Raw genomic sequence first — 10246 nt, forward strand, 5'->3', positions numbered from 1 at the left:
GTCTCCTTCCAAACTTCGCAGAAGTTCTCCTCACAGCTTTACTTCCGCTAGTACCTCGTCTCCTTCCAAACTTCGCAGAAGATCTCCTGTGACACAGTTCATATCTGCCAGGAAGTTTCATATCAGCGCATCCTCCACTGCAGAGTGAAAATTTCATTCTCTAAATCCGTCTTGCTCGGCTGCCCGGTGGCATTCCAGGGTTATCTCTCATGTTACTCGCTCAATCTTACACTCAGTTCTGCTGGTGTGCCCATCTGGTCCCACACGCCGACTCGCACTAGCGCGTGTCGCAACGCTCTCGCTGACTGTGACGTCATGGAGTCAGCTGCAACTCTGTTAGCACGGCTTTTCTACAGGGTGTTTCAAAAATGACCGGTATATTTGAAACGGCAATAAAAACTAAACGATCAGCGACAGAAGTACACCGTTTGTTGCAATATGCTTGGGACAACAGTACATTTTCCGGCAGACAAACTTTCGAAATTACAGTAGTTACAATTTTCAACAACAGATGGCGCTGCGGTCTGGGAAACTCTATAGTACGATATTTTCCACATATCCAACATGCGTAGCAATAATATGGCGTAGTCTCTGAATGAAATTACCCGAAACCTTTGACAACGTGTCTGGCGGAATGGCTTCACATGCAGATGAGATGTACTGCTTCAGCTGTTCAATTGTTTCTGGATTCTGGCGGTACACCTGGTCTTTCAAGTGTCCCCACAGAAAGAAGTCACAGGGGTTCATGTCTGGCGAATAGGGAGGCCAATCCACGCCGCCTCCTGTATGTTTCGGATAGCCCAAAGCAATCACACGATCATCGAAATATTCATTCAGGAAATTAAAGACGTCGGCCGTGCGATGTGGCCGGGCACCATCTTGCATAAACCACGAGGTGTTCGCAGTGTCGTCTAAGGCAGTTTGTACCGCCACAAATTCACGAAGAATGTCCAGATAGCGTGATGCAGTAATCGTTTCGGATCTGAAAAATGGGCCAATGATTCCTTTGGAAGACATGGCGGCCCAGACCAGTACTTTTTGAGGATGCAGGGACGATGGGACTGCAACATGGGGCTTTTCGGTTCCCCATATGCGCCAGTTCTGTTTATTGACGAAGCCGTCCAGGTAAAAATAAGCTTCGTCAGTAAACCAAATGCTGCCCACATGCATATCGCCGTCATCAATCCTGTGCACTATATCGTTAGCGAATGTCTCTCGTGCAGCAATGGTAGCGGCGCTGAGGGGTTGCCGCGTTTGAATTTTGTATGGATAGAGGTGTAAACTCTGGCGCATGAGACGATACGTGGACGTTGGCGTCATTTGGACCGCAGCTGCAACACGGCGAACGGAAACCCGAGACCGCTGTTGGATCACCTGCTGCACTAGCTGCGCGTTGCCCTCTGTGGTTGCCGTACGCGGTCGCCCTACCTTTCCAGCACGTTCATCCGTCACGTTCCCAGTCCGTTGAAATTTTTCAAACAGATCCTTTATTGTATGGCTTTTCGGTCCTTTGGTTACATTAAACCTCCGTTGAAAACTTCGTCTTGTTGCAACAACACTGTGTTCTAGGCGGTGGAATTCCAACACCAGAAAAATCCTCTGTTATAAGGAATAAACCATGTTGTCTACAGCACACGTGCACGTTGTGAACAGCACACGCTTACAGCAGAAAGACGACGTACAGAATGGCGCACCCACAGACTGTGTTGTCTTCTATATCTTTTACATCACTTGCAGCGCCATCTGTTATTGAAAATTGTAACTACTGTAATTTCGAAAGTTTGTCCGCCTGAAAATGTACTGTTGTCCCAAGCATATTGCAACAAACGGTGTATTTCTATCGCTGCTCGTTTAGTTTTTATTGCCGTTTCAAATATACCGGTCATTTTTGAAACACCCTGTAACTGCCGCGGCTGTCTGACTTCTTGTGACGAGGCACGGGTCACCATGCAGCAACAACAACTCCTCTCTTGCAACGCGTTTTGTTCCCCAAATTCCGGTCGTATTTGGTGAGTAACAATTGTATTATAACACGGGATTCTTCAGAATAACAAGTTCCATTCTTATCCTTTCAGGCCGACGAAGAATGTTCTTGACAACTGAAAACGCAGTTAGTCATTTCGCAAGGTAAAGGGTCCCACCGTGTGCGACCTCGTTTTTGTCTGTGCAGATGCAGTGTACTAAATCAGGTCAGCTCCGGACATTTGGAAGGCGTGATAGCGAATAAACATCCACCTGCTGTGGCGAAGCGCTTGCTCTTTGGACGTCCAGACTTGGCGGTGCCTTGCAGGTCAAGGAGCAGAGGGAAGCTCTCACGAATGTAAAGGAGCAAGGAAAAATGAAAAATCGTTTTAAGACCTGTCATGGTTTCTTCCGATGGCTAATGTCCAAATAAGACCATATAGCAGCCTATCGTAAGCTACAAGATCTATTCACACATCACTGTAACTGAAGCTGCATACTAAAAATAGTGGGAGTAGAATACAGAAGAGCTACAAGTAGGCTGTTTCAGTCATTTAGTAGCTAGGACGGATTAAAGCTTTCTTCCAGTCCCCGCACATTAAAAGCCCATAAACACGGCAGAGTGGTACTGCATAGCCACGAAACTAACTTACTTCGCGAACAGCGATCGGAAATTATACAAGGTGTATCACCAACTATTGCCACCTAGAATAACTCCGTAAGTATGACAGTAGCTGAAAAGAATGTGGGACAAATATTACGTGGGAAAACGGGGGCCAAAATATGACGTGGGTTTTTTGTTGCTAGGTGGGCTCGGGTCAGAGATATGAAGTTCTACTTTTTTTTTAATGGGGTGATATAGTTTGGTACTTATTTTCTGATAGCGGCTGTCGAGGCGAATCCAATGATGTGTAACAGTAAGGTCTTTGAAGGTCAACGAAAGTCACAAAGGTGCCGCGAACGTCCATTACCCAGAAGTTGTTCGAGGTGATGACCATCAGTATCAATGCAGTGCTGCACTCTTCTTATCATGGATTGAGTGGTATTCCTTATCACTTCAGCATTTATCGAAGCACATGCTCTGACAGTTTTCTCTCGTATACCGTGCAAATAGTAAGTATTCGCCGAATACGACGTATTCATCTAACGTGCCATTGACATGTAAACACCATTAGACGGTTTCGCAATACAACATAATAGGAACGGTAAGACTAGTATCGTCGAATCAAGCGAATGTGAATGATGTATTCCTTTGAAGAACAAACCGATATGCTTTTAATTTACGGAGAATGCCAACGAAATTCAGTGGGAGCTAGACACTTATATGCTAAAAGATATCCTCAACATACTCACCCCACACGTGTATGATAAATTCAGAACAACTGAATTTTTAATGCATCGGAAACATATGCGGTAAAGAAAAGTTACTAACGAGGAAGCGGAAATTGGTGCTTTAGCCATTGTGGCTCGAGATCCTTGTGTTAGTTCGCGTCACATCCTAAGGGAATCTGGCATGAGCCAGAGTAGAGTTGTTCGTGTTCTGCATCGCCATAAATGTCATAATTAGCATATCAGTCTCAAACAAGAATTAACTGGTACGTACTGTATGCGTCGCATTGAATTCTGCCGATGGGCTCAACTGTGATATGACTTTTGAGGTTGTTTTATTGAGGTTCTAATAATTGTACCACAATGGCCTATAACGACCCTGCCTAAAATCAAAGTACCTCTTGGCACACCTTATACCGTTTGGAATAAATACATATTCTATATAAGCGTCCTGAACTGACGAATTAAATCATCCAAGTTAGGCTTATAGTTCAAAAATGGCTCTGAGCACTATGGGACTCAACTGCTGAGGTCAGTAGTCCCCTAGAACTTAGAACTAGTTAAACCTAACTAACCTAAGGACATCACAAGCAACCATGCCGGAGGCAGGATTCGAACCTGCGACCGTAGCGGTCTTGCGGTTCCCGACTGCAGCACCTTTAACCGCTCGGCCACTTCGGCCGGCTAGGCTTATAGTACCACAATTCTTCCAAAACAATAACAGCTGCAGAATAATTAATCTTGTTGCCGTAAAATGTAATAGCAAGTTCATCGATCCTCTGCTGATTATTAGGAACAAGGAAGGCGAGGCGTAGATCGTCCGGGTAATTTCGGATAGGGTCCCAATTGGCATAAAAAAACTTCAACGCAGACATTAGCTGTAAACTAATACCTTTTTTCAGAACGTTACATTACCTTTCTCTTACAAAATGTCATATACACTCTATTTCTTACAATAAATGTAACATATATAACTTCGCTTTGAACATTATCATTTTCCTCAGGCTCATCACCAGCAATTTGCAGTCCAATGTAAAATGGGTTAGTACCTTGAAACACACGGTTCTTTACTTAACATTCCTTCTCTAAATCTGTCCAGGATTTAACTTTCGTTATATCAGCACTTGGTTCAGGCTTAGAGTACGTTACAAACTTAAATCTATTCTTTCTAGTATATTTTCGCCAGGGTACACCAGATTCCCTTTGTGGATTCAAATCAAAAGCACCCATCTTATTACTACAGGCTATGTGCACTTTTTCCAATGCACCCTGATCTACAAATATGTTTTTGTTAGCTTTATCATCAAGTGTTAGCCTTTCAATCCTAACATAAACCCTATACACATACGTCACAATTTTATTCAAATGGTTCAAATGGCTCTGAGCACTATGGGACTTAACATCGATGGTCATCAGTCCCCTAGAACTTAGAACTGCTTAAACCGAACTAACCTAAGGACAGCACACAACACCCAGCCATCACGAGGCAGAGAAAATCCCTGACCCCGCCGGGAATCGAACCCGGGAACCCGGGCGTGGGAAGCGAGAACGCTACCGCACGACCACGAGATGCGGGCACAATTTTATTAATAATTACAGAAGCATATTTGTTCAGACGGATGACACATTTATTAATTTGATTCTATTTACGGAAGAGGCTACATTCACGAATCATGGAAATGTTAATTTACATAATATGCATTATTGGGCAACTGCAAATCCATACTGGCTGCGGCAAGTTGTACACCAAGAACCGTGATCAGTGAATGTATGGTGTGGGATTCTGGAGGACAGAATTATAGGCTCATATTTCATCAAAGGAAATCTTAATGGTAGGAAGTACACCACATTCCTGCAAGAAACATTAAGTCTTTTATTGGAAGAAATACCTTTAGGGACAAGAAACAGAAAGTGGTATAAACACGATGGGTTTCTGGTACATTTTTCGCTGATGGTTAGAAATGAGTTGCAGACACAATTCCCAAATCGTTAGATTGGACGCGTAGGAGATGTGTCGTGGCCGACTCTTTCGTCAGACTTGACGCCTCTGGATTTTTTCTTGTGGGGATTCGTAAAAGACATTGTTTATAAAGATGTTCCAACTACACCTGAAGATATGCGAGGGAGAATTGTCAGATCATGAGCTTCGATAAGTGCCGAAGTGGTAAGCAATACCAATCAGTGCATGATAAGAAGATTGCAGCACTGCATTGATACCAATGGTCATCACTACCATCACCTTCTGTAAATGGACGTTCATGTTAACTTTGCGACCTTCAAAGATCTTACTGCTACACATCATTGGATTCGTCGCAATAGCTGCTATCAGAAAATAAGTACGATTCATTGCATCCCATTTAAAAAAGCTAAGTTAACCTTCATATGTCTAACGTGACCCCACCTAGCAACAAAAAACCAACGTCATATTATGGCCCCATTGTCCCTTGCAACTTTTGTACCACATCTTTTCAGCTCCTACCATACTTTCGGAGTTATTCCTGGTGGCAACAGTAAGTGACTCACCTTGTATATGAGGTAAAATTTACATACACACATTAGGGTGATAGATTGTACATGGAGTTTAATCACCAGTCCAACGCGTAAAGGAGAAACAAGTCACAATGTTGTGGAAAATTTAACTCTAATTTGATTATCCTAATTAGAACTCAGAGATAAAATGCTAATTTACAATGTGTCTAGACTTACAACAAACTGTAAGAACTTTATAACATTTAAGTTGATACCGCATCGATAGATTTTGGCACTAACACTAACAGTGTGTATGTGAAGTGTGAGAAGAATAAAGATAACAAATAAATGGAAGGAACGTCAATTTTATTTAATTATGGGGATAGCTTGAGTACTGAAGTGCTGTTGCGCTGCTGCCCGTTTAAATTTCAACACCACAGAAGATACCAAATAAGAGCATTTTTACTCACTGTGCATACACAGTGTAGTAGAAAGAGTAAATGCAGGATGACACAGAATAACGGGAATGTTTGAAATGAGTAGAGGCAGCCATGGGCAGATGGCAGCACTGCAGAAAGGTTCAAATGGCTCTGAGCACCGTGGGACTTAACATCTGAGGTCATCAGTCCCCTAGAACTTAGAACTACTTAAACCTAACCAACCTAAGGACATCACACACATCCATGCCCGAGGCGGGCTTCGAACCTGCGATCGTAGCAGTCGCACGGTTTCGGACTGAAGCGCCTAGAACCGGTGGGCCACCGCGGCCGGCGTTGGCAGCACTGACATTTAGCGAGTAAACATCCCGCCATTTCAGTAATCATCAGTTGAAAGGATAACAGCGTGCGTGGGCCATTAAAATGTTTTCTAAAAACAATGGTAGTCTGGCAGCGGCGCAGAGGGAGTTTCGATGTTTTTATAATTTAGGATGCCGTTCCGTCGAAACACGGGATAATATTTTGAATTAATAACTTCGAAGAGACTGGATCTGCCATCAAGAAGAAACCAAGAGGACGACCAAGAAGTGTGAGTTCTCCAGCCAACATTGATGTACGCGAGTCTCTCTTACGGAGACCTCGGCGTTCAGTTTGTAAGCAAGCAGTAGTGGTTGGAATGTCCCAGGAGAGTATTCGCGGATTTCTTCATCTTGATTTAAGATTTCATCGTACAAACTACAGATGGTGCAACAATTGAAGGACAACAATTAACGGTTACGATTAGGATTCCGTCAACAAATGATAACAAAAATAAAAAATGACCATGAATTCCTAAACAAGTTGTAGATTTGAGATGAGGCACACTTTCATCTCAAAGGTTATGTGATTAAACAGAACTACCGTTACCGGGAAAACACGAATCCTAATAAAGTTGATGAGCGCCCTTTACACGCTAGTAAAGTGACAGTATGGTGTGATGTCTCATCACATGGGATTATCGAAGCGTATTTTTTTGCAAATGAACAGGGAAAGACAATAACTGTCAATGCCGATCGTTACGTGGAGATGTTACGAATTTGCGTTACACCTATACTGAATGACTTTCCAAACGTTCAAGAAGCCTGGTCTCAACAGGACGGAGCGCCATCACACACTGCACGGCAATCAATGGCGTATGTGCGAGAATTGTTTGGCAACCGAGTGGTCTCACAAGTCGGTAACATTCCCTGAGCCCCTAGGTCGCCAGATTCATCCGTTTGTGATTTTTTTCTTTTCGGCTAGCTCAAGAGTAAAGTCTACATGACTCGACCAGGAACCCAAGATGAGTTAAATTAGAGACTTTGGGATGCAATTCGCAGTATCCCAGCCGAGATGTTGTAGTGGTCAATGAGGAATCTCAACAGCAGATTTCACGTATATATTCGTACAGGAGGACGCCATCTAAAGGAAGTAATTAAAAAAAAATGATAAATGCCATCAATGTTTTGTAAATGGCAAAGCTGTAAGGTTTCAATTACTATGAATGCAATTTCTTTCCTTCAGCACTTCTAGTTTTATTGGATTGTGGAAATGTTCCCGTTTTCCTGTGTCACCCTGTACATTATTAAATGTGTGTATGATTTGGGAGAACACAGCCTGCGAAATTTTGTACAAAGAGCTGCTCCCAACAGCAACACCAACGTCTCCATACCGGCAGCGCATCCACTCGCACTGAACTTGGATGGCAGGTACGGTAGCGTCATTCCACCTTGCTACAACACTATGCGAGAATTCATCTCTTGGGATATGGCAAATTCCCTATAAACAAGTTCACAAAATTATATTTCTTTTGATATAATGTCTGAATATTTTAATTTACTAATCACCGCCTCATTATATTCTTTCAGCTTTCCTTAGACCTCCTTTCGTACTCCGGACATGCCTGACAAACTTTCATTTCTTCATTCTGTCTGACTCCAAACCAGTATATACCCAAGAATTCTGAGGTAAAAGTTACTGTTACTCTGTACTTGAACTACTGACATTACACCCAAAAAATGTATGTCCTCAGTTTTCCCTACTAGATCTTTCCCTTATCCTCATTTTCAGAAATGCTGTCTTTATTTTCTTCCACTTCTGACTCATTCTTCTTCCTGGAAAATCTGATCATACTCAGTCTGTGCTTCAGCATTCTCATGTTCGCCCTCAACATCTTGTGCATCGAAGTTTTCATCCAAGCACTCTACTTCTTTATTTGCAGTACTTTCTGACTCATCATCTTTTGTATATGTTGTACTGATAACCTCTTCTGAAATTTAATCCGTGTGTTTATCTAGCTGATCTAACATTCCACATATTTTCTTTTGTGATTCATTTACTTTTCTCTAACAGGTTTTCCTACTGTGTTGGCGGCTTCTTCCTTACAACCCACGTCTTCCATTTTTGTTACCAGCAATTGCTACATACTTGCTGTCCCTACTTCTCATTTATTTCTCTTCCAGTGTCTGGCTCTAGTTTAACGCCTTTCTCTACATTTTCCGTAACAGGTTATCCATGTCTTCCACCTGCTCACTTCCCCATACCCAGTAGCTACACCTCCCAATAAATTTCGAACTTCTCCCTGAAAATTAATAAAAATAAAATTAAACGCGCCAAATTCACAAGACGTATCTCTGTTCAAAGATTATTACATCAGCTACGGACACGGCACAGACTATAGCACTCACACAGCACGACAATCCCCTCATTGTACCCCCTCCATACTCTTTGTAGGTGTTTTCACTGTCTACCTGTCGGTAAGCTTCTACGCCGCCCTCGAGGGCGCACAGGATACGGTGGTCGACGCGCAGTGACCAGCTTTCGTCCAAATCGCTGGGCAAGTTCATTCGTTTGTTCAGAGGGGGAGGTCGACAAGTGTTTTCCGCCTTCCGTCCGGTCGGCCATGACAGAATCGACGCGCAGCCCCTGCAATCTTTCCAAAAGTATTTTACAGAAACTATTTTATTTAAAAATTCATTTTTGCTTTTCTTGTAGCTATATATGTTAGGTTCATTATGATGTACCCAACATTTCGATAATGTTCATAGTTATTGTGATATTTACGTGGAAGTAAGACATGGCGCGAAATTAGAAGAACTGTGCAATTAAAAATAGGGGTCACTACGATTTTGCGTTTGATGCATATTACATAATATGTTGCGGTGTATGAAATTTAGGTAACATTGAATTTTGATTTAGACTTGGATGGAGGTCTCTGTCACCAATCTCGGGAAAATTGATCTTACAGAGTGCACTCGTTTGCGATCGTACAGCGCCAGCAGTAAATCCAGAGTGAAACATCCACAACACCCATCATATTTCGTAAACGGTTTGAGATATCGAAATAAGGTGTTGGCAAATGATAACACAAGGTTCATTGTCTACCACGTTATTCTACTAACTACAGATTTTTCCGATGTAATAATGTAATTTTTAAGGGGCCTCGATAGCTGGCGAAACGAGAAATGCCATGGGTTTTGGAACAACATAAGTGAAGCCGTTAAAAGTTTGTTTGGTGTCGAGGATGTGCTTTGTCATAAGATGCTGACCTTACTTTTCCTCAGTTCCTCACTTAATAAACTCAAGAACTCATTGTTTCAGAATTCTCTAGCAATTTCATCTGCAAAAATATTAGTGAGGCAAGACTGTGTAACCTCCGCTGAGTTTTGACAAAAGAAGAAAAAAAAATGGTTCAAATGGCTCTGAGCACTATGGGACTCAACATCTTAGGTCATAAGTGCCCTATAACTTAGAACTACTTAAACCTAACTAACCTAAGGACATCACACACACCCATGCCCGAGGCAGGATTCGAACCTGCGACCGTATCAGTCCCGCGGTTCCGGACTGCAGCGCCAGAACCGCTAGACCACCGCGGCCGGCAAAGAAGAAAAATTTTAACATCGCAGCAAGAGGAATGTGTAGGTTTTACTCAAAATTACCCACTAATGGCACTTCATTGAAGGTAATAAATGGTTAACAAGCCATATGAAAATAAATCACCGCTTTTTTTTGGGAATTCTCTTTAGATA

The sequence above is a fragment of the Schistocerca nitens genome, chromosome 8, assembly GCF_023898315.1.
Source record: "Schistocerca nitens isolate TAMUIC-IGC-003100 chromosome 8, iqSchNite1.1, whole genome shotgun sequence".
NCBI classification, from domain to species: Eukaryota; Metazoa; Arthropoda; class Insecta; order Orthoptera; family Acrididae; genus Schistocerca; species Schistocerca nitens.